Source organism: Microtus oregoni, unplaced genomic scaffold, assembly GCF_018167655.1.
Source record: "Microtus oregoni isolate MIOR12 unplaced genomic scaffold, Mior012 000041F_ref0000270, whole genome shotgun sequence".
In the NCBI taxonomy this organism is placed as follows: Eukaryota; Metazoa; Chordata; class Mammalia; order Rodentia; family Cricetidae; genus Microtus; species Microtus oregoni.
In genome coordinates, this window is record NW_024543208.1 from 2,707,339 (window position 1) to 2,733,192 (window position 25,854).

Sequence of the window (25,854 nt, forward strand, 5' to 3'; positions counted from 1 at the left end):
ATTCAAAGAAAATGTGAATAGAAATTATTTGGTAAAACGCTCTGCATTCCAAGGAAGGTGAAAAGTGGGGTATCCAAATGGCTATAAATTTTTAGGAAGAAATTCAGTTTTGTCTTTCTTTTTAAACTTAATTTACTTTTTATTTGTGTGGGGTGGTGGCAAAAATACACATCTGTTGGCACCCACACCCAGGAGGAAATGCTAGGTGTTTGCTTTGTCCTTTCATTTTATCTGTTGAGTCAAAGTATCTCACTAAACCCAAAACTCACCTTTTTACTGGCTGGCCTGTAGCCTCCTGAGGATCTCCCTTCTCTGCTTCCATAAACTTTGGCCACAGATAGGTTCAGCCCTGACCAGTTTTTGCATGGGTGATGAGAATTCGACATCAGATCTATTTCTCATATGGTCATTGTTTTCATCTATCTCCATCAACCCAAGTTTCATCCAAGTTATGGAATTTTAATATGAAGTAATAAAGTATGACTAAATCTCCATATTTGAAAAAATATCTCTGGTAGCAATGCATTATATAAATTGAATTAGAACATTTGACAATGTCAGCTTTAAGAATGAAGAAATAATTATGTGAATGAAGGATTCTATGGGAATTGCAGCTCTGATTATTTTTGTTTTGTTTTGTTTTAAGCATTCAACCCATGGTAACCCTAAAATTACCTGTCCTTCTAAAGACACAAAGATGAAAAGACACTTAAACAGAGCATGGGTAAATGTGATTTTTTTTAAAATCTATGTTTCATATGCATAATAAATTGAAGACTTCATAGACACAAGTATTAAACAATATATCAGAATATTATTAACCCTGGCATATCTATTCTGAACAGCAATTCTCTTGTGTCCATCATTTTATTGGAATGTCAGGCACTTTGTAAGATAACAGTGTTCCTTACCAGAGGAACAATTAAAAATTTGTAATGATATTGGCTTATCAAATTCTTCCTCACTTAACAAGCTTAGACACCTTCTCTTATCCATCTACGCATCATGAAAGAACAAAATTGTCTGTTATAGAGCCCTCGTCATACTTTGAGGGATTTGTAGCACTGAACAAGGAGCCTTGTAATCCAGACCAGGTATTTTTTTTTAATTAATCTGCTACCTCTCCTCATTTTCTCTCTGGTTGCTAGACTACATTTTATTAATTTATACTTAACACTATTTCAGAATGTCATCAAATGGCTATTGCAGGTATTTTTCATTACCAGTCTGTCTCCCAGATGGTTTCTACATTGAGCTCTCTTAGGAGGATGCCAATGAAGTCAAATCCACATGCTCACCAGCCCAGTCACACACTTGATCTGATGAAATCACTAAGTCACGTCAAACAGCTGTTTTCAGAAAATACAGTAGAGAAATAATTTTCCAAAAATATTAGTAGATTATAACTGCCCCATGTTGTACAGATTCAAAGCAATTAAAAAATAAATTCTTATCTACCCCCTTCACTTTTTTTATTTAGCTGGGTAAAGTGACTCTATTTTCAGTTCTCCAGAACGACTTTACCTATCATCTGTTTCTCCCTGTATCACCCAACTGTCAATCTATAGGAAATGCTGTTCTGCAGCTAGCCAATGCCCAGAATGAGAAATAGCAAACTGTCAGATTTTCAGACTTGCTTCCATTAAGGAGAGAGTTAAAATCTAAATGCTGTGAACTGACTATAAATATTGCATTTAAAATTGTTATTACTTTTGTTGGACATATGAGTGCTATAGTAAAACCCGAGAATTTTTACTGAGTGTAATAAATGACAAGAGATTGTTGAACCTCTGTCAAGAGAGGCTACCTGAGAAGCTATGCAAAATACTGCTGTTACAAATGGGGTATTGAAACATTCTGTGAATTACAGTTTCCAATGTATGGAAGCAGGGAGGAACCTTCCTGGCCTCAAATGAACCCAACGCCCTACCTCTCCCTGGTAGGCACTGAGTACACCTGCTAAGTTAACAAAGGCATAGAACCCTAAAATTCAAACAGAGTTCAATGCCAATGCTGGCATCCAATCAGCACCAAATACACTCTGATTAGGAAAGCCATCTGAAGCAAATTAGCTTAAAACTAAGCTGTATAGTTCCCTAAAGGGTAGAATGGGGCCAGGAATTGAAACCACACTTCCACGTGAATAATGATGAGGTTTAGAGGGTTCTGAATTCAGCTTAATTTGGGCAATAATAACTGCTGCATGCCAGCAATGCTTCTGGATGCTTATTCAGCTGGGTGTTTGCAAACAGTGTCACTACAGAGTCAGGACTGAGATGAACAGAGATCTTCGTCAAAAATCTTCACAACCTCCCATCAAAGGCTATTTTTATAGAAATTGAATGTGAAGTCATGCATGCCATTAAATCAATTTATCTGTAGTCTCCAAAGTGTCCTTTCTTCTCCTTTAGAGAAATCATAAATAGCTTCAGCTAATATAAACAGCCCAAAGCCACATTTAGACTAATGCAGTTTAAATGAGATTTTAACCCTAGACCTCGCTTCTTAAAAGCTTATTTTCTAATTGGATAGTGTATTTTATAGAAAACTTGAGGACGCAATGTTGATTAGGTTCATGCAATGAAGGAAAAGTTGCCACTCAAAGGTCGACATCTGTTGACTCTCAGATGACAACCGAATATTCACGGTTTGAGTTAATGGCTATCTACAGTGCGATCCTTCACAATTCTCCCTCATCATTTCCAGAACTCTCATAACAAATGCAGGTACAGCAAAACCTGAAGGAGACTTGTTTCCTACCATGGAGCTTTTTATGAGTTCTGCCCACACAGCACAGCACACAGGTCATGTGTCCATAAAAATGTAACAGTAAGATTGGAAGCAAGCACCTTGTGAGCTTCTAGGAACTAGGGTGTTTTGCTTTGCTGTTTCTTCCTTTGGGTTCCCTGCACAAAGATGTAATTATTAAATAAGCAGTTTAATGGTGTTAATAATTGGTATTCAGAACAAAGACTTTGGATTAATCAGAAAGCCTGAGTCAGATGCAGGCACTGCTTCTATACCTACCTGTTATTCTCCTCAGCCCTCTGGCATCTGTCAGGACTCTTATGACGAGAATGCCTATGTCTATGGACAAATGGGGTTTCTGGATACTCAACCAATCAACTCTTTTGTGACAATCATTGTGTTCCATTGTACTGTTTCAGAAGCACAAGGAGAATCAGGAGGGTTCTCTGTGGAAGCAAAAAGTTGGCATTCATTTAAATTCTGAGCTCACTGGCATGCCAAAATACTTTTCTAAATTCACCTTGTTTGAACTGAAGTTAATGTGTTTAAATTATTGAAAAATTGCAGAGAAACTAGGGAGATGGCTTAGAATTTAAGAACACTGTTTTCTCTTCCAGTAGACCTGGATTCAGTTTCCAAAATCCACATAGTGTTGGACAACCCTTCTTTTGCTCTCCACTGGCATCAGACATGTGCAAGCTGTGCAGATATGCAAACATGTAAAACTCTCAAACACATAAAATAAATAAAACTTTTAAAAAAGTAGATATAGAAATACTAATATCAGTACATCTGTATTCTTACTATAGTTCAATTATACTAACCAATTACATTTGAATAACTAAAAATAATATGCACTTCTTAAAATCAATTCATGAAAATACCTGAAAAAGTGATAAGTACATTGTCCAATTAAGATTACTTCCACCTATATTTTTAAACTCAGAAGAGATGAGATATAACTAGTCTACAAATTAGTGGAGGAAAATGACGATGTCTAATACATCTACCACAGTGTTTAAATACCGTGAACAAAGATGAAAACAGTAGTGGTAGATCACATGAAAACCCTTGAGAAGGCAGATTATTCCAGGCAGTGTACTCAGGAATGATTTTTAATTATTTGTTTCTAGAATTTCCATAGAAAATTAGAAACTTCTCTGTATAATTTGTGTGGAGAAGGAGAATGAAATCAGTTCACCTAGTCCCTGAAGAAACAGCTCATTTGTTCAGAAAGAATGTATTTCCAAGGCTCTGAGAATAGAGCAAACAGAAAAGAGAACACAGATAATTATGGCAGATAAAATTTGCCCCCAAAATGCAGAAAAGTCATGTCTGTCAAGTTTGCCCATTAAATATCTTTTAATCTGTGTGCAATGCCAGTTGTTTATTAAAGGGTTGTCTTATTGGTCTTTTGCTTGCTCGTTTCAATTATCAACTTTGTGATTTTGCCGTGATTTTTCACTGTGTGTGTGTGTGTGTGTGTGTGTGTGTGTGTGTGTGTCAAAGAAGTGGGGAGGAAGAGAGTCATAGAGAGACTTCCTTTGATTTTGTTTGTTTTACTGTTAAAATGAGAGAGGAAATTTGGTGGGGATCTTAGGTTAGATGGAGAGGATCTGGAAGAAGTTGGGAAAGTAGATAATGTGATCAGAAATTGTTGTATAAAATTCCTTTCAATTAATAAAATGTTAGTGTACTAAAAAAAACAAGAAAGAAAGACAGATAAGATCAATAAAACATAGTGCACTGTTGCCCTCCTGAGTAATGGTGGGTTTTTTTTTTTATTTTATTTTAAAGCCCCAAGAAGGGTTTTCTTCTTTTGTTTTAAAACCCCTTTATTTCATTGTGACTCTGCAGTGTTTGGCAGTATTACCTGTGCCCGCTATCAGTCTGCTGCTTCATCTCCTTTAATTGCAGCTTAAGCTGTTGCCTGATTCTTACCTTTTCTTTTGAAGTCATTGGCCACACTTCAGTTCTTTTAGAAGGGGCAAAAGGAGTTATATATGGTCTCTTGGCATATTAAGAAAAGGCGTTTGAAGAACTCACCAAACCCTGAAATTTTTATTATTTTACGCCTGATGATATACTGAACATTTGTACTCTGTGATCACAAAAAGACCATACGTCTTTATTTGAAAAAATTAGCAAACTAAAACAAGCTGTATCAATTATAAATTCAACATTGCACCAGGATATACAAGAACTTCTATACAATGGAGGAACCTTAGTGGGCATTCAGTAACTGCCACCAAATGAAGCATTCCATCCTGTTTGCACCTCTGTGTCCATAGGATTTATGAAGCAGATCTAGTGGGCTTTACATAAGGCATGCACTGGGAAAGCTGAAGCAAGGAACTCGAAATTCCAAAGCCCTATTGTGTATAAGCAAAAAGAAAGGTAGAATGGAAGCCTACAGATGGGTGAGGAAACGTAAATGAAAGCAAGCAGAGATGCACTGCCATATCTGTGACCCAGGTATCTGGTGGGCTGCACTGGTATATTGTAGACAGTCCATCCCTTTTCATTTTCTCTTAACCATCTTTGGCATGGATGAAAGGACATCAACTTTGTATCTCATCTTATAGGAACAAGTTAGGATTTCTCTCTCTCTCTCTCTCTTTTCTCTGTTGCATTCATTATTATTTATTGTGATGGAATCAGGACAGGATTCAGCAAAAGGCACTTAATTTTAAGACAGTGTGGTATTCAGGGGAGAACCGAAATGCTCATAAATGTTACATGGATTCCAAACCAGGATCTTCTGAGTCAAATATTTCAATGATAGGTATATTCTTTCTAGAATTGCCATATGTGAATTATGTGTGATCATGGTTATTTTCTGACATTTTCACACATGCATGAAAGGCATTTTGATTGCAATCACCCCCACTACCCACTCTGATGCACTTACTCCTGCTTTCCATCCTCTTCCTAGCTAGTCCCCCCTTGGCTTTAATACACATTTTGTGTTTGTGTGATCTGATGATTTTAGTCAATGTTTATTTCAGAAGCAAGCATAGGAGAGATATTATTTACTGAAGCAGGCCATCTTCCCTAACTACTAATAGCTCCTAAGAGAAGAATCAGCTTCATGTGTCCCTCTTCCATCCATGATGGGATGTTAACTAGTTCACATCTTACATAAGCAATCAGCTTCTGGTGTGATGGTCAGAAAAAAACACTTCATAAAACCTGCCCTTTCCTCTAGCTTCTACATTCTTTCTGCTTCCTCTGCCAATACATTCTGGGAAATTTATAAGAGATTTTATAGATGCCCCATGTAGGAATGAGTATCTAACAATAACATTTTCTTAGTACTTTGACCATTTTCATGGGTCTTTAATAACCACCGCCACTTCAATAGACTAATACAATTAGATGCTGTGTTATTCACACATTCTTCACTCTGTCCAAGGTTTGCTATATTTAAATGTGCTTAAAACAGAGAAAAGGGCATCTTGAAGTTAAATAAACTCTGTGGGCAATGAGTGGCATTTTCATAATGAGAATGATCTGACGATCTGAAATGTGATTTTGTATTTCATTTGGCTTATTTAAGTTGTGGTCAAATTTTTGTAGGCATGAAAGACATGTAGTAATTTTATGCAGCAACTTTTCTCTTCAACTGCCATGTCGAAGGTGTCTTTCTAGCAATTCTGCCTCTTCAGCAGCTTTTTATCTTGTCTCTAGACTATTTTTCTAACCATTCAGTTATTCAAGTTATTTTTTTAATAATAAAAAGAACATAATTACTCTTTATCCACATTTTTCTACAAGATACACCATCCCCCTTCCTTGACTCTTCATTACAACAAATTCATGGCATTATTTGTACTAGTTATCCATGATTCTTCTCATGATATATCTTAAAGCTTCTCTCTCCAGACCTTTACACCAATCATTCAACTAGAACTTGCCTTATTCGTGTCACCAATGTGCTGAAATTGCACAAGGTAATGACCCATCCCAGGACCATTTTATTTCATCTTATAGGTGGCATGTGGAACAGTTGATCACTCTTTTCTCCTTGATCCATTTTTTCTCATGGAGTCTGTGAAATCATGCATTCTTGCTTCTCTTTTAGTATCTTGCCTACTCATTTTTCATCATACTTCTGATGTCTTAATGTTGAGATGCTCCAGTCGAAGTCACTTGTTTTCCTTTTAAGTTTGACCCTGCTTTGTATTATCTGAAACTTGGTTTAGGATATCTGCATTTCAGTGACTTTCAAAGGTGTAAGTCCACATTGCACCTGTGTCTTAGAATTCATACTTAACATGTCTGGCTGCCTAAATGATGAATGCATATATCACATGCATCATTTCCAAAGAGGAATGTTTCTATCTCCTTGCTTAGTATATCTTGGAAACTCCATCTACTCAACCACTTCAACTTATGCCCCAAAGTAGAAACAGAGTTACTCCGTAGCTTTGGAGCCTGTCCTGGAACTAGCTCTTGTAGGCTAGGCTGGCTTCAAACTCACAGAGATCTGCCTGCCTCTGCCTCCAAAGTGATGGGATTAAAAGGGTGTGCCACTACTGCCTGACTACTTAAACCAACTCTTAATCATGTACAACACTATACACTCACCAATCTATTATTAGTTATATCTTAAATATATAAACAAACTATATATATATATAATATTTATATAGTTGATCATCTCTATCACACATTTTATCAGTAGAGTCTTAATAGAGTTTGTTATTACACTTGCCCCTCAATAATCTTTTTTTCCTTGCTTTCACATGTGTGATACTTATGAATAGAGCAAGGCTTGGACTGAAACCTGCAAAACTGGAAACTAATCAAAGATGCTGCTTAGTGATGCTAACTGTGTCATAAACTGTTATGCAGCAACAGAAAACTAATGCATTTTTTTCTTTAAAGGTGTGTTATTTACATGGTTAGCAAAGTATTCCTGTGGTGAACTTCTTGTTGGAGTTGGTTATCTTTTTCTACTATGTCGGCTTTCAGGAATTCAAAATGGGGTTAGTATACTTGACAGCAAACACCATTGCCAGTTCAGTCATCTTGATGGCCTTTGTTTAGGTTTACTTTTATTTTCTCTGTTTTTGTTTAAGCCATAATTCATATCTTAGTCTATAAATGCTTTCTGAAGAAGTAACAACAGTAAAAAGTAGGCTCATGGCTAACAGATGGGTCAAAGACACCACTAGAAGGCTCACACACTCATCTAACCCGAGCTCACAGGGGTTCACAGAGATGGAACTGACAACAAGAACCCTATAGGGAACTGACCTAGGTACTCTTCATGTATGTTATAGCTGTATACCTTGGTCCTGTTATGGGAATCCTAATAGCAGGAACCAGGGCATCTCTGACTCTTTTACTGGTTTGGGGGACCCTAGTCCTCATACTGGGTCATCTTGCCGAGCCTTAACTCACAGGGAAGTTTTAGCCTTATTGTAATTTGATATGCCGTGTTTTATTGATACTCATTGGAGTTGTGCTCTTTTTTGGATGGAGATGGAAGAAGAGTCGATTAGGTGGTTGGGGGCATGGGTAATGGAGGAGAGGTTGGGAGGGGAAGATGTGGGGAGGCTGCAACTCAGATGTAAAATAACTAGGTGATTTATAAAAAGAAAGAAAGAAACATAGCTAAAGTGAACAAAGGTGAAAACCCCACACAAAGGGAATAGATAGCAGAAACCGACAAAGATTGATAACTCTATTATTCCAGATCAGTTGTCATCCAAAATTGCAAAGCTACTAGTGCTTGATTTTACTCATAGTTTTACTACACCCAACAGCAAAGCACTGAACCCAGCCAAGATCTTGCACTGAATGAAATCTGGTTAGATTAGAAGTTCAACAGCCTGGCAATGGAGTAGTGAGTCAACAACCTGTGGCTCTAAACGAACCCAGGCTTTCCCACATGCACATGGAAATGCAAGAGCTGCTTGTTCTTTTTCCTTTGCTTATATTTTGTTTTTCCATGTAACCCAGGCTGACAGCAAACCCTTAATAATTTTACCTCTTCCTCTCAAATAGTGGGATTATTAGTTTACTCTTACGTCCAAACAAAATATATTTTCATAAAACTTAAATACTGACTTCTGAATGTAAAAAGTAGAAGTTAATAACAACTATTAAATTGGTTTTTTATTTTTCCTGTTGTCAATTATATTTGTATATTATAAACACATCAATATGAAATTTAGGAAAAAATAAAGTTTAACCGTAGGAAGGGTAGATCAAACCTGGACTTTTCTGTTGAGGGGTTAGCAGTATCTTTGGCCACCAGAGGGCACCCACACAATTTCTTCTAGCATTAATATTCTTAGGAATTATTCAGATTTCATAACTGGAAGTGATAACTCAGAGGAAGAAAGAATGTCACCAAGCCAAAGAGAGATGTTTCACGTTTTGTGTAAGTTAGTGTTAAGATGCATTTCCAAACTGGGATGAATCAGATGAATGAACAGTCAAGTCACCATCAGGTGGGTAACTTGGAAATCCCGTCAGGGTCTCTGCATCCATGACTTATTCTCACTCTTTTCCATACAAACCTGATACCACATTCCTTTCGAAGAACTTAGCTACTGATCACTGAGAAATGAAGCTGGCCCTGTAAACTCTGAAAGTTCACTTGCTCACAAGACCTACAATTATCATCTGTCTGTTATGACTATAAAAAATTTTTCTTTACATGTTTGGTAAGTTATGTCAAGTTCATTTTGTTTTTCTTGTAATGTGTTAGAAACCTACATTTATTTTCAAACAAAGTTTATCCAGCTGCTTTATGTAAAGGCAACAGAACAGAAGAGTTCTCTTTTGACTGACTCTGGGATCCAAAGAACATAAAATTTCTTAAAACAAAAAAAATTAGTACTTTTTCCATATCAAGAATGTTTAATTAAAAATTTGCTTTAGGTATTAGATATTGTTCACTGCAAACGTTTTAAAAGATGGTGTCCAAAAAAGTATTCTCTTAGAGCCACCCAGGAACAACAAATAGAATGTTACTTATGCATGCATTGGCTTTTGTCGTGCCTTCCTAATGATGTAACACCATTCTCACACGAGTATTCGCTTTCACTGTGTCCCTACTATGTGTGACAGCCTTGAAAGGGTACCTTTAAGAGGAGTTTGCAACTGAATGGCTGCTGTATGTGTTCAAGTGCATGCATATGTGAGAGGATGTGTATGGGTATGTGTGTGTGTTTATGTGTGTGTGAAGGTATGTATTGTGTGTTTTCTATATCAGTCCTCGTTGCCTACATATTTATTCTACAATGTAAGAAAGTACTTTGAAAGCAAATGAAAGATTTTTAGCCTTTCTAATGTGAGCTAGTTGTAATATAAACATATCATAAGACATGAAAATGGTTTAGAAGTCTTGAGGAAGGTTGTTTTACAATTTTCTGAGAAATCTCCATACTGATATCCAAAGGGGCTGTACCAGCCTGCACTCCCACCAACAATGCACGAGTGTTCCCTTTACCCCACAACTTCTCCAGCATAAGTCTTCATATAAGGACAAATAAAGCATCATTTTACAACAGCTATTTTTGGATGTTTGTGCTTGGATAAAGGTTATAATATGCAGGTTGTGTTATCAGGGTGTTTTTTTTTTTTTCTCACAGGAAACAAAAAAATTTAAGTCACAGGGCCTTATGGTGGTGTGTTATGCTATCTCAGGATTTAAGGCTCAGACAAAAGGATCAAGACTTTGAAATCAACACTGGTTATACAACCAATAGTTCCAAAACAGAAAATGTTAAAGAAATAAAGCGTATCATATTAATGAAGTTTCTCCTTGTAATCCACATAAACAGTTTTCAAAGTTTAGAACTTAGAAAGTACTCAGGGCAAGACTCCTGGAAGGTCATTTGGCAGTGTGGCTGAGTGTCATGACAATAAGTTTCTGAAGGGCCTTTTATGATCCTATGAATATGGCTTGAGAATGACTCTAGCTACTAACATGTACATAGATGCTTGGTATGAAAGTAGGCCCCCAAGAGAATCTGGGAGGACAGGAAGTCATATAATAATACACTGTATGAAAAAATTTAAAGTCATAAAAATGTAACAAACACTTTTAAAAAAGAAAGTAGGCCCTCAAATAAAATCAGCACACAGATATACATATTGTTTGTCTCTACACCTGTAAAATTAGACGACTCAAGCATTTTTTTCTATGCTTTTTAATGGGACAAATTTCTAACAACCTTAAAAATCCAATCTAAGGTTTATTCTTTATTATGACAAAAAGTAACTTGCTCAAGAGAAGTACAGTTTGCATGATGCCGAGAAAGAGGTGCTGCCCACACTCCTCATGAGGGTGAGCATGAGGTTTCCAGATCCTACAGCATCCTTGCCAACACCGTGAACTGCTTTGCACTCCTGTTAGTCTGTACCTTTTTAAGGATTTGTTTATCTGAAAGGAACCATCAAAGGGACAGTTACAGGGACCAGGTTGACATCATCAAGAGAAGCTGGGTCACAGAGACCTCAGTGTTCCTTGTGAGTGTCAATCCTGCCTCCTCGTGTTCTGTGATCATGAGACGACTTCTTCCAATGTCTGAGAGCCTCAACTAAGTCCAGTAGAACTAGTGAAGTCTGAGTGATACAGACCTGTCTCCATGGGCCATGTGCTATTCATGTGGCCTCAACAGTGTGAAGTATAAATTAAGAAAGAGAAAGATCATTGCCCTGGGGATGGGCACAGGTATCTCCATGAAGCAAATATGTTTGAACAGAATTGTAAAGCATGGTCCTCAGAAAAAAAAATATTTCCATAAAGAAATGAAAAAAATCCAATTTAAAGATTACCTCACAGAGAATTGAATTTACTGGAGTTAGCATGACATTTTAAACTTTCAAAAACAAACAAACTAGGAGATATTTCTACATTTGTCTTATTGAAAACAAAATTTTTTTCTCATGTCTCAGACAGACCGGGACTCACTAGGTAGTCCACGCTGGCCTCAAACTTGAGATCTTCCTGCCTCAGTCTTTTGATTGTGAGAACTGCCGGTATGACCCACCATGCCTGGCTTAAAAGCACTTGTCTTAAATCTCTTTCCCAAAGTTCCTCCATTAGGAAATACTAGGTTATGTCCAATTCATCATCTATGTTCAAAATGGAGGTTGCCAAGAGCCATTCCTTCCCTCAGAAGAAGCAGTCTGCTAGAATGTAGCTCACTGTGATTGATGTTGCTAGTCAACGATAGAAAATTCTCTTCCATTTTATATCAAAGAGTTCAGAAAACACTGAACAGACGGCAAGGGATTAAGAGCTTGAAATATTTAAACAGAAAAGTCATCTGATCACACCTGTATCTGAAGGTTATTTTTTTTTCTTAAATACATTTGCATCTGAGGTGGCCTGTTTATTTCATAACTGATCTCCCCTTTTGAGGTCACTGTCAGGTCAGCCACCACAGTTATCATAAAGGACGACAAAATAAAGACAGCAAATCTGATCATGAACCTGTACACTTAGCCACCAGTGACTTCAAACATGATATCCACCTTCATCTCACTCAGATTCAGAAAGGACAAACTTCCTATTGATTACTGACAAAGAGAAGCAGGACATAGGCTGTCCTGCTTCAGAGTGCTGTCCATAGAGAAGAGCTGAGCTAAAGTTAGTGAAGATCTTCTTAGAAAACCTGAGCCATGCTAAAGCAAATGTTCAAGAGAAGCCATACAGACCACTGAATACTGTGAGAAAGAGACATGCCATTCACTGAGGAAAATGCTAGAATCTGTATTTTCTAAACTGCCTTAGCCTAACCCCTGTCCCCAAACCCCATTAACACAGTGTGCTGAAAAGAGAAAAAACCATGTGCTTCTTCCACTTCCTGTGATGATTAAAGGGGTGATTTTCACCCACAGTGTTTGTTCGCCTACCCAGCGCACGCACCAAGCCTTTCAATCAACACGTCCTTTTTTCCTAACGCTACTGTTTTACTTAGGAGATAATGTCAAAGGAATTGAGCATTGTGACTGGATAATGGTCTCCTGCTGCAAGATAAACGCTTCAGCATTTATTGAAAATAAATGTTGGAGAAAAGCCAAGACATTTATTTTAAAGTACAAAACTATTTTCTAGTCACAACGTTCAGAGCCAGAGATGTGGCAACTACCTTACCAAACGACTTCTTAAGGAAACCAAAATCATCTGAAAAGAGGAGCCGAATATTGACATCCTCTCTGTGTAGTGGCAAATTCAGTTCTGTAGATAAAAAACCAAGTTTTTGGTGTGCCATTGATTGGCAATATTGAGTAAATTCTTGCACAAACTCAATCATCTCTTGCTTCATTATTCAGATATGTTTTGTGCTTTCAGAAACAAAGTGTTTTTTATTATGCATCCTGAAACGCAAGGATAGACTTAAGAGAAGAGCTATTTGCTGTTCTCAAACAACTCCAGGAGTGGATGCTGATACTGGGCTGGTGGGGCAGCACGTGCCAGGGACTTGGGGCGCACTTGCTGACAACAGCAACACTTATGAAAGGAAGGTTTTATTCTTTCAGTATTTGTAAAGTGCCTTCAGACCTGAGATCAGTGAAAGTGAATCTCAACAGCTGTTCCTCACAGTATTGAAATTCTGAAGAACCCCAGAGTAATGTGAATAGCTAGTGATGAATTTAGAAGTTCCATTTAGTTTATCCTTTTTTCTCTATGTACTATAATGGACCTCAGTAGTATTCTTTAGAGTTAAAAAATGACTCCATGAACATTACCTTTGTTTTTTTTTTCAGTGCTGTTGTGTGTAACTTTAAAAAGTAATCTATCTTCTCAAGTTTTTGAAATAGGCCTCAATAATTAATCAGGTCTTATAATTACACCATAGACTTATTTAATGGTATTGGTCTTTGTAATGATTATGGTAATAGCTATATAAAGTTTTTACATATTTGTCTTAATTAATTTTTGTTTGCTTTCATAAGAGTTATTTCTCCTCAAGGTTGAACTTGTAGTGAGACATATGAATTGTGACATTCAAAACTGCTAGCTGATTGTTCTGTGTTAGCTGCACAGTATTCTTTCTTGGTTACCCGAATAGGTATTTAATTAGAAAATTCCCCTTTCCCAGCTAGACATGTAGCTCGGTAGTTGGCTGACAAACTGTAAAAACCCACAGGTTCAATTCCCAGAAACACAAAAACAAATCTGTGTAAACATGGACTTAGATGAATACTGCTTGAACTCCCATAGACACCTCAAGAGACGGTAATGAAGGAAAGACATGATTTGCTTAAGATCACCTTCTAGTAAAGTGTCTTCTGCCCATCTTTGTAGAAGGAGCTGCAGGCAGCGTTCCTGCCACCCAGCTCCCAGCTGCCTGGCTAGCTTATGCCCTGAAATAATAACACGGAAACTGTATTCTTTTAAACACTGCTTGGCCCATTAGCTCTAGCCTCTTCTTGACTAATTCTCAAATCTTGATTAACCCATTTTTAATAATCTGGAAAGATTCAGCATGTCTGACCTGGCGGCTTGCTCCATCATGTCTAACCTCACTTCGTTTCTTCCCAGCATTCTGTTCTGTCTACTCCACCTACCTAATTTTCTGTCCTATCAAAGGGCCGAGGCAGTTTCTTTATTAACCAATGGAAGTAACACATCACAGAAGACTGTCCCACATCACATCTTCTGGCAGCTAGAGTTGTAGGGCCTAAGTTTTGATTTGGAAGATCCAAAAGGTTGTTCAGCCACCCACCTCATACACCAGTTGAAAAGATACATGATGCAGAAAAGCAGAGAAAACAAATTCGGAAGAACAGACCAAGGGGCTCCATGATGCCAAGTTTAGCTTTCTACATAAGCATGAGCTTTATGCTTAAACAGATCATCAGGGTAAGCACTAAAAGGCATGCATGATTAAGTATCTCTGCTCATGATGCAGTCAAGTAGGTTCTAGTACGTATCCATTCTGGTTCTATGAGTTGACTGAAAGATGTCATCATTGGTTGAAGAGAGCAATCTACTTCCCATAAAGTGGTCACTTTTGCTTCAGAGTAAAGCCTGACCATTATGGAAATTGTTCTTTCTAGAATCCAAAGTGACTGCAATTTCATACAGAAAACTGGAGACTTTGAAGTGGCTTTTGTGTAATCTTCAAGGTCACTGTGAAAAGCTGACAATAGATGCCTTCATTAGTACTATATTTGCAAAATAGGTTAGTTGCAATTGGTTTCTAAACAGAGACTCCTTGGTAGTCATCCTGTCTCCATGTCTCCATGGAGAGGTGAGTCAGTGGCCTAAAGCGAAGGAGAAAGAGCCAAAGTGCAGGCAGGGGTGAAAGGTTCAGCCTTCCTTTAATTGGTTGTGAATCCAAGTGGGCCAAGTGATGTTTTGGAAAAGGCACTTGCCAAGTTAGATTTGGTGGAGTCAGAAAACTCTGTGGCCATGCACAAGGAACTTTCAGAATGTGGCCTTAATCTACTTTCTTCAGTTTAAGAATCAATTTCCTTTGCTTATTGAACTTTCATCTGGAATTTTATTTCAATAGTTTCACAATGATGAAAATAGGACAGGATCTGAGTGAGGAAGTTATTGCATACTCCAGATGAAATTTCCTGAGACCCCACAGAGAAGATTCTGTGAAGTGTTATGTGTTTGGGAGTTTATATTTACTGACTCATGCAATTTGTCTACTGGCCATCTGAGGTTGGACTTACTATTGTCTTGTAACTGGAAGGGAAGCCTGTGGACCAGAGTATACCAATGCCCCTGTGATTACACAGAAGTGTCCAGGTCGGGGTTTGTATATAGACCGCATGTCTCAAAAATGTAAAATGTTCTAATCTCAGGGTGATTCTAGCAATGTGGGCTGACTGGGGATACTTATAATTAAGATGATCATGCTTTATCTTCCAGGGAAGCAACTTTTGGAGAAATCTATATAATGACAGCATTAAGAAATTTTTACAAAGACTTTTGTGAGTAAACAAGCTTTAAATCAGGGTAACCAGCGAAGGCCCATTCCTGATGTGTGTCTCCATCTGGATGTGAGTCTTTGCGCCACGCTTCATGGCCCATGCCTGTTCTAATCAGCTTAATTCAGATCCATTGCAGGAAACATTGAAATGTGCAGAGGATAGAAAGAATGCATTATATAACAATTTTAAAACCAAAATTACTAAATTAAATACTTGAACTTTTAAGAAAGAGTGCATCTCTACATGAAAGCTATTATTAACAAGGAAATATGCTTCAATTAGAGTTTTGGACACACTGCTTGACTCCCAGTTAGTTCTAAGTCCAACTACCAGAGTCAAATGTGCCCAGATATTTTACACATTAACCACTTTTCTGTGTGCAAAATCAATAGCTGCTTGTAGTTCTTAGTACGCTGTGGCTGATATCTAGGCAGCATCTGTTTTCATAAACTGTTAGCTATCTACTTTCTGAGTCCTCTTACCAGTAACAACATGCCTTTGTTTATGATAGCTTTGGCTTTTTGCTTTGTTCAACTATTTCTTGCAAAGACATTTCTCTTGAACAAAATTAATGTGCCATATTCTTTAGCTTTCAAATGTGTGTATTACAACTATATATATACATCTATTCTGTTTACCGGAGATATGCATTTCCTTTCTTTACATATGGGCTTATGTCTGTTGCCAATGTAAGAATTAATACCTTGCTTAAATCAAGAGATGAACATTTTCAGCATAGTTGACAACCAGAAATATTTGTAGTACCTAAGAGAAAAAAAGTGTTCAACAATAGGAAAAACATTAAGGAGTTTAATTTCAAAAAAAAAAAAGTCAGACATTCTTCAGGGAATTTATATCACCTGGCTTTTTTTCCATGCTGTTTGGCCATGAAATATTAATACAAAAAATATTATCCATTTAATTATGTGGCAGGTAACATTATTCTCCCTTCTTATTTTACCTCTTATTTCAAAAAAGATGTGTTTGTTTCCGACTCTTTCACTGTGAGGATGGACATGGAGTCCTTATACAGAGGAGAGGCTCTTCAACCCTTGACTTAAGCCCTCATGGCTTTGCTTTCATTTCTCTTATTTTTGTTGACACTATATAAAGTAGTCCAGAGCTGATCATATGACCATGACAAGCCTGTCAACCTGAGTTTAAATCCCCCAGTATCTGTACTCTAAATCCACACTCACTTATATTGTGGTCTGAACACACACACACACACACACACACACACACACACACACAAGCACACACACACACACACACACACACAAGCACACATGTGCAATAAAAACTGTAATGAAACTATTCTATCTGTAATATACTTATAGACTTTAGTCTGTGCTATTGTAGTAACCTCATTTAAACCTAACTAGTGTACATTCAAACATCCCTTGATAAGTTAGAGGTGTGTGATTTGTCAGGCTGATTTAGAGAATATGCAGATCATAATGCATCATCAAGGAACAAATATTATGTCGCTGTTCCTAGTCACTGCTTTCCACAGGGATTACTGGCCAATGAGCTTCCCAATGTTTCTTTTTCAACAATTGAGTCTAGTTTTTCTTTCTGTACACAAATATTGTATCCTATATTCTCACCCTCTCTTTCTCTTTCTTTTTGATAAATTAGAAGTTATAGAAATAGGGAGACAGTTCAGGGGGTAACGTGCACGATGCACAAGGAGATGGACCTGAGTCTAGATCTGCACAACTGTGTCAAACACTGAGCATGCCTGAAAGCACAGCGCTGTGGGCAGATAGGGAAGGGATGCCAAACTACGCAGGCTAGCCAAAAGGTAAGCTCCAAGTTCACTGAGAGAATGTCACAAACTAAAACAATGATGATGATGATAAAATAAAATACAAACATGTACTCATCACTTTGTAAAATTTGTTTGTTTTGCTTTTGCTCCAGTTTGTGTTCTTCACTGCTTTGCCTTAACCCCCATACCACCATCTTCAAATAAAACACAGGCAGGATACAGCTGTATGTTCACATCTTCACCTCTTGAAGGGAAATCAAATTTCTTCTAAGAAAACTTTACAAATGAATAAAAACATCACAGAAGAAAATTGATACAGTCTCAAAGTATATACAACCCCAAAAAGCTTCTATACACTTTAAGATTGGGCATTCAGAACAGAATCTCTAGACATTCACATAAAATTTGACACTTTCAGTGTCAAATCTACCACCCAAACAGAAAACACGGTAACAGAATTACAATAAGACAGTTATCTTCATGTCCATGTCCCGCACTCAGTCCTGCCTCATGCCCCAATATTTAGCTTTTTCTGTTTTCTTCACAGTATCCTGTATCCATTTGTGCATTTGTTTGCACATACATGTGGAAAAACATGCTAGTTATTTGCTCCTTCTGAAATTGGAAGAGCTTGCTTAATATTAAGCATTCTGAATTCATCCTCTTATCTCCAGGTTTTAACTTTAACTCTCCTTAGAGAGGAATAGTATTACATTTTATATGGACTAAAGTTCTGTGATCTATGCGTATGTTATTGGACAATAGGGTTGATTCCAATTCTTTGCTGTTCTGAATAAAGCAGCAGAAAACATGGGGGGTGCAAATAGCACTGTGGTAGGCTATTGAGTTTCCCAGGTGGATGTCCAGGAGTGAAATAAAAGGATTACAGGGTAGTACTATTTTTAATGTTTTGAGAAACTTCAAACTGATTTCCACAATGGCTCTATTAATTTCCACCTCAACCAACAGTAAGTAGGGGTTTCTTTCTCTCAACATCATCTGCAATGCTCCAAAGATTTTTTTTTTAAAAATTCAAGGTCAAGTTGTACTCAAACACAAGTAACCAGAGTATAAACTAGCATGAGGCACCATTCCATGGGGCCAGAGACCTGCACCATTCTTATTAGGGCACTGAGTATGAGTAACAGTTTGCAGGTAAGGAGCCAGAACACAAGACTCCTAGTGAGCAGGCAGCATTCAAAAAAAAGCAGCAAATGATTTTCAGGCACTGGTTTCTGCAGAAAGCAGCACTGGTCTTTGACGTCACAGTTGGAGGTTAACTCCAATGGACTAACTGTGCTTAGTGGGCTGGACAAGAGCAACTGTTAGTACTTGCTCATATAGTTATAGCAGCTTTACTTTTCTGGAAAGTTTGGCAAAGTACTGTCAATATTTCATTTATTCTGTTAAGAAGAGCCTGCATATGTCAGCTGAGTCTCTATTGTGTAGAATGCAGCTTGTGGACTCTCCACTGGAGAAGGTAGTAATTATTTAGTCTCAAACACTGTTCCTAATATCACCATTTTTGTAACTAGTGATTTGCTCTCATGATTACTTAGATTTAAAAAAATGTACTGTATTTATTATTCAGCTACCTACAAGCTTAAAATAATCATTTATTCATTAGCTAACTTAATATTTAACTGATTTTTTTTTCTAGTTTGGGTTTCTATGAGAGATTTGTGTTTATTCAGATGTCTTTAAGTCCTATTAGTTAGAAACCATTTTTTTCTCCATGATATCTGTGGCAGTTCTCCTGCTGAGGCCAGTTATTTTAACTTATAACTGTATAGTCCTAACGAATATTGGGTATCGTACTATGTGTTTGCTCTCAGTGAGATTACACACCCACAGTCCTGGGTGTTTTTTTCTTGAAACAAGGTAGAATTACCTGGGAAGAGGAACCTCAGTGGAGAAAAGTTCTCCATCAGATTGCCTGAAAGCATGTCTGTGGATCATTTCCTAATGATTGATGTGGAAGGGCCCAGTTCAGTCAGGGTGGTACCACCTCTGGGCAGGTGGCCTGACTTGTATAAAATAGCAGGCTGAGCAAGCCATGAGGAGTAAGTCAATAAACAGTGGTCCTCTGTGGCTTCTACTTTAGCTTTTAGCTCCTATCTCTAGGTTGCTGCCTTGCGTTCCCACCCTGAAGTTTCTCCATGCTGGATTATAGCTATAAGCTGAAACAAACCCTTTCCTGTACCATCACTTTTGGCCATGCTATTTATCACAGCCCATCTCTCCAGAGATGGCTCAGTGGTTAAGAGCACTGCTTGCTTTCCCAAAGATCCCGAGTTCAATTAGCAAGAATCACATGGTGCCTCCCAATCACTATAACGAGATCTGGTGCCCACTTGAGAAAGAGACCTGGTCAGTCATCTTCATCAACTTAGACCATGAAACCCAGTATGTCCAAGTTCAACAGAACCACCATATACAGACTGCCCATGCATGCTTCATAATAAAATTTTATCACAGCACCTTAACTAAAACAACCACAAGACACCACATGTCTTGAGTACATTGCATGGGGTGGATGTTGAAGGAGCTGCGGGCTGCATTCCTGCCGCACAGCTCCTGGCCGCCGGCTAGCTTTATACCCAAAATAACAACACACAAACTGTATTCATATAAACACTGCTTGTCCCATTTCTATTAATGTGTGTCACGAGCTGGTGACTTACCAGGGAGATTCTAGCCTATGTCCATCTTGGGTCGGAGCTTCATCACATCTGCCCTAGGCAGGAGTGGCATAGCATCTAAGCTCACTTCCGCTTCCTCCCAGCATTCTGTTCTGTTTACTCCACCCACCTATGTTCTAACTTATCAGGCTAAGCAGTTTCTTTATTAGTTAACCAATGACCTTCCTCCATCAGGTGGATACCACTGACTATGAAGCTTTGTGTAAGTTATCCCAGACTGGAAGCATGCTAGCTTGATGACATTGAATCCAGGCAAACTAAGTACGATTAAAGGTTAAAATTTTAGAAAGTCACAAAATAACATATCTTTCTTCAAAAGCAACATTTAAATACTCAGAGAAATGAGTTTCTTCATTCTACTGACTTTGTGGTCATTAATTGACTCATTTGCATCAGCTTCCTTATGCAGCCCAGGAATCAGAGCAGCTTCTTTCAACTGATGGCTGCGTGTTGACTTTCTGCTGTGCCTGTCAGTCATCCATGTACTGTTTAGTGATTTACAGCAGAACTAACTCATCATAAACCACATCCATTTTCTTTGTTTAATATTTCCTATTGAAAAATCTCCCTGTCTCTCCCTGCCTCTGTTATTATCTCATCTCTGTCTATCTTGGTCTCTCCCTCCCATTTTTTTTATTACTTCTCAAACTTCCTTACATCTTAAAATAAGGTTTTATACAGCTACCTCGTCTAGAATGTTTGCTGTTCAATGAATTATAAAGAGTTTACAGAGTTAGGAACACCTTTTAGAAAGGCCATGTAGTGTTTAGTTACTGGTCACTATTATATTCAGTACAAAGCACTTTGGCAATGGCCTCAGAAAAAGTGATGAATAGCATGAGGATGTATTGACAGAGGAAGGGGAAGAGTGCGAGGAGAACTGAGAGCAGATTTGACCCAATGTCCATGTACTAAATAATGTCATATATTGGAAAGCATGTCTGCTATCAGAATTATCAAATGGCTTAGCAGGCATTTTGACTAGCTTACAAGTCATTTACTTTCAGGATAGAAATACAATTGTTTGAAATAATACACTCTTCGGTCCCTTTATTTTTTAACCTAAAACATAAAATCATTCAGAAATTCAGTTATGAAACATAATTGCATGATAGAAAGCTAGGGTCTATGTGAGACGCATTCCAAGGACTCTGCCGTCCACTCATTCTCAAAGGGACTTTAGTACTCCTGTGAAGTTATAGAACAAATATTTTTCCTGCTTTTGTTAAGGTAGTTTGAGATATTGTAAAACACTGGTCTTTTAAATGTAGGAAGCGTTTAGTTACAAATTATTAGAATACATTATCATTTTAATTTTATTATGATTTTCTGCACATTTAATGTAAAATTACAGTGATTGCTTTACCTGTAATATTTCAACATTTGCATATGATATGATTGACCAAACCCAATATCCTTTGTCCATCTGCTACCTATCTACACACACACCCATACCTCCACACACGCGTGCATGCACACACACACACACACACACACACTTTCTAACACCTGGTAATTACTGTTTTATGTTTAAGTCAACTTTGTCAAGGTTTTCTGCATGTCTATTTTTGACTTTATTTCTTTTAACTGACAGGTTAGTTCCATACTTAAATACCACAGAAAGAACCACCATAAATATAAATACGCAGGTATTTCTTTGGTATTGTTTCCTTTGGATATATCCAGAAGTTTTATAGCTGGAACACAAATTAGATATGTTTTGTTTTCTGAGAGAATTCCACTCCATTATCCAGAATGGCTAGATGAGAATTCCATTTCTTTTCTGGGATTTCTTAAATATTATCTTACTGGTATGTGGCAGTAATTCATTGTAGCTGCCATATTTGATTCCCCAATGCCAAATGATGCTGAACATTTTTTCATTTATTTGCATATGAACTGTTGGCATATATGTTACTGTATATTCTGTTGCTGAGATATATATTTTTACATGCTCACAAAATTAGCAAGAACTTTCCATTTATTTCAGCCAAGGATATCAAGTTGTTCATGACTGCAGAAAAGCAAAGCCTACAATATTGCCAACTGGGAAAATTAAAAATATTTTCCATTTATAGCTTGATAAAGGTGAACATTAATTTTTTCAGTGTGGCATGTCATCTCTAAAGTGACAGGAAGTTTGCCCCTTTTTGTCTAGAAAGCACTCTTGATTTAGAAGTTTTGAAAACAAGTAACGTAATAGAAAAGCATCTTAGACCCTTTTCCTGTATCTGCAATAAAATATCCCAAGAAAAGAAAGGAAAGAGAAAGGGCTTCTTTGAGTTCACAGTTCAAGGCCAGAATGTCGAAGAAATCCAGGCAGCAAGGGCCCGAGAGAACGGCACACTCACAAGCAGAAAGCAAAGAACCCTGTCCACCTCCTATCTTTCCCCTTTCCATACAGTCCAGAAACCCAGCAGAGGAAAGGGTGCTGTGCTATTTAGTGAGGGTCTACCTACCTCAGTTAATGTAATCAACATAATCCCTCACAGGCATGCCAGGGCCAAAATAATCCCTCATAGGCAGGCAGGAACAGAGCTCAATATCTATCATAGATGCACAATGAGGAGTATCTGGAGGTCATTCCAGATCCTGCCAAGTTGACATTTAACACTAACAATCACAAGTGGCTTTATATATAACCCTGTTCAAGTAAATTCAAAACTGCTTGAAAATTTGATTGTATTCAGTTTTAGCCACGAATTTTAGGCGATGATTTTGCTAGAAATTTTAGTGAATGTGATGTTTCTCCAATGTTGTATCAGTTTCTGAAAAGTGTCCTAAAACTAAAATAGAATTCCAAAGAAAGTAAAGGTTTTTTTTCTAAAATAGTTTCATTGAATAGTTTGTGCATTAATACGCAAATTGCCTGACTGTTGAAATTAAACTTTCCTAATGTGTATTCCAAATGTGTATCTTCCCACTATCTGATTAAAGCCCATGTCAGAGGCACTCGGTACTGAGAGTGGAGTTTACTGTTTCATGCCTGCACACTCAAAAGTGCTGCCTGCTGGACAGATGCTGCCAGAAAGGAAATCCCAAAGTCTAAGCTGCAGCAGTGTAGGGCCCACACTGTCCTGCTCATGCACACTGGTGGACAGGAAAGTACTGATTTCCTTACCTGCTCTTATAGGGCACCTCTCCAGAGCAGTTTCTTTCCCTGGGGAGATTTGTGAGTGTTGTGCTTTGGTATGCGGGATGCTGTTTTGGTGAAAAGAGTCTGTTCTGAGTGAGTCCTAATTTTATTTTTGGATTTTTTTAGCATAGAGAAGTCACTGTGAAGGAAGATACAAAACCTGTAACCATTGTAGATCTCTTACAGTTCTGTTTTATTTTATCAATGTTTATGTAGTTTCTACTTGTTATGGGCAAAAACACAAAGTCTGAAGTAATCTCCTTGTTGGAGACAAAGGCATATCTTAATGAAAGAATGGGGATAAGAAAATGCATCTTCCAGGGAGTCACTTTTTTTTTTTTTTTTTTTTTTGAGGAAAGCCCTCTTCTGTCCAGAATATTGCTCAGATGGTGTGATTTTCCTCAACCTTCACCTTACAACTTTCCCACAATTTAGGGGCATATTCAGATTAAGCCAATTCACAGAAACAAATGGATATAAAGCAGCACATTATTAATTTAAAATTCAAGCAAAACAAACATGGCAGAGCTGCAACCGGAGATTACTTGGGGTGCAATAAATAGACCGTGGACTGCAGGCATGACACTGCCTGTTGCTCCCTCTTTTCTGGGGGCACCGGTGGCTCTGCCTTCCTGCTAGAGAAGCATACATTTCCAAGGGAAGTCTTGGGTTTCCCTGTGTCTATTGCTACTACATGCATATTATTTCTGACATTCAGAAGGCTGTTGTGAAGAAGCCATTTTGTTTTTGAAGCTATACAGATCTCATATCCTATGCTTCTCTTGTAGCCTTGGAGCTGTAAGAAATATTATTTCTCAAATGTGTGCCATTGATATATGCACTCATACTCCCTGTTAGTTCCTACTGTCCACTTAGTAAAGAAAACGGCCAGCATTCAGCTTTTTGGGAGCTCATGTTAGATCTTTAAATTATTTTAAATTGGATTCTATGCCAGCACCATAATGTTATGTTATTTTAAATATTTTTGGTTTGCGTATTGATTTTCTTTTGAATTTCTATTTATCTTTAATGAATAATTTTAAAAAATCTTTTATTGCACTTATTGTGTGTGTGTGTGTGTGTGTGTGTGTGTGTGTGTTAGCCCTTGTGCATGCACAACTATATGCCATATAGTCAAAGACATCTTGTAAAAGTCAAATTGTTCCTCCACGTGGTTTACGATAAGGAGGAGCTGGAGAAATGGTTTAGTTTGTAAAGTGCTTCCTGTATAAACATGAGGACCAGAGTTTATATCCCTAGCGTCTATGTAAAAGCTGTGGATGGATCAGAGAGAGGAGGGCCCCTAAGATTCAGTGGTTGGACAGTCTAGCCTAAGTCGTGGCGAGGCTAAGTGAGAGACGCTGTCTAAAAACATAAAGTGAAGAGATTGAAAAAGATATCCCGATGCCTACCTTACACGTACAAACATGAGCACATTGTATACACACACACACACACACACACAAAGTTAGGAAAGACTGAGAGAGGAAAAAGAAGTTCACAGTGTGGCTCAGTTAGTAAATTGCTTCCAAAACAGCTAAGGACTTGAAAGCCCCTAGAGCCCACATAAAAATTTCTACATGTGCTTGAAATCTCAGAGCTAGTGAGGTCAAATCACTAAGATCTAAGTAAGGCCCCAAACATCAGCCTTTGACCCTCGTATGCAAACACACACACACACACACACACACACACACACACGTTTTAAAAATGGTGGTATTTCTTTTCTTGCTCTGTCTTTCTGTCCTTCTCCCAACTCAACCATCCTGTTCCTCATGTTCTCTTCCTTCCCCTTCACCCATCCCCCACTCTCCCAATTTACTCAGAAGCTATTATCTATTTCTCCCATTATGGGGTTAGGGAGAAACCTGATGCTATGGAAACTCCCAGGAAAACACAAAGATGACTCCAACTAAGACTCCAAGCAGTAGTGGAGAGGGTGCCTGAACTGGCTGTTCCCAGCAATCAGGTTGATGACCATCCTATTGTTACCATAGAACCTTTATCCAGTAATTGATAGAAACAGCTGGAAATTCACAGCTGAGCACTGGGATGAGCTCTGGGAGTTTAGTCAAAGAGAACGAGGAGGGATTATATGAACAAAGAGATCAAGATCATGATGGCGAAACCCACAAAGACAGCTGTTCTGAGGTAGTGGGAGCTCTTAAACTCTGGATTGACAGCTGGGGAACCTGTGTGGTACCAAACAAGGCTCTCTGAATGTAGGTGAATCTTATGTGGTTTGAGAAATAAGTGGAGCCACTGACAATGGGACTAGAATTTATCCATAGTGTGTGAACTGGCTTTGGGGAGCAATTCCCTATGAAGGAACACCTTGCTCAGCCTAGATATGGGGGTGGGAGACTTGGTCCCACCTAACTTGGTCCCCCAGTGGATGGGGGATTGAGTGTGAGGAAGTTGGGGGGTGAGTGGGATGAGAGGAGGGAGGGTGAACTGTGGTTGGTATGTGAAATGAAAAAGAAATTTTTAAATAAAAAAAGTAAAAAAAAAGAAAGTGAAAAAGAAACAATGTATAATACATGATTAAAAATAATTTACTTCAATTTGTGTTA

At 37.9% G+C, this 25,854-nt stretch overlaps 1 protein-coding gene across 43 annotated transcripts in view; it reads left to right on the plus strand.

Annotated features, from left to right (window-relative positions):
- Ptprd (protein tyrosine phosphatase receptor type D) overlaps positions 1-25,854 on the plus strand; it is a 2,219,644-nt gene that overhangs the window by 1,216,434 nt on the left and 977,356 nt on the right. The window lies entirely within an intron of this gene.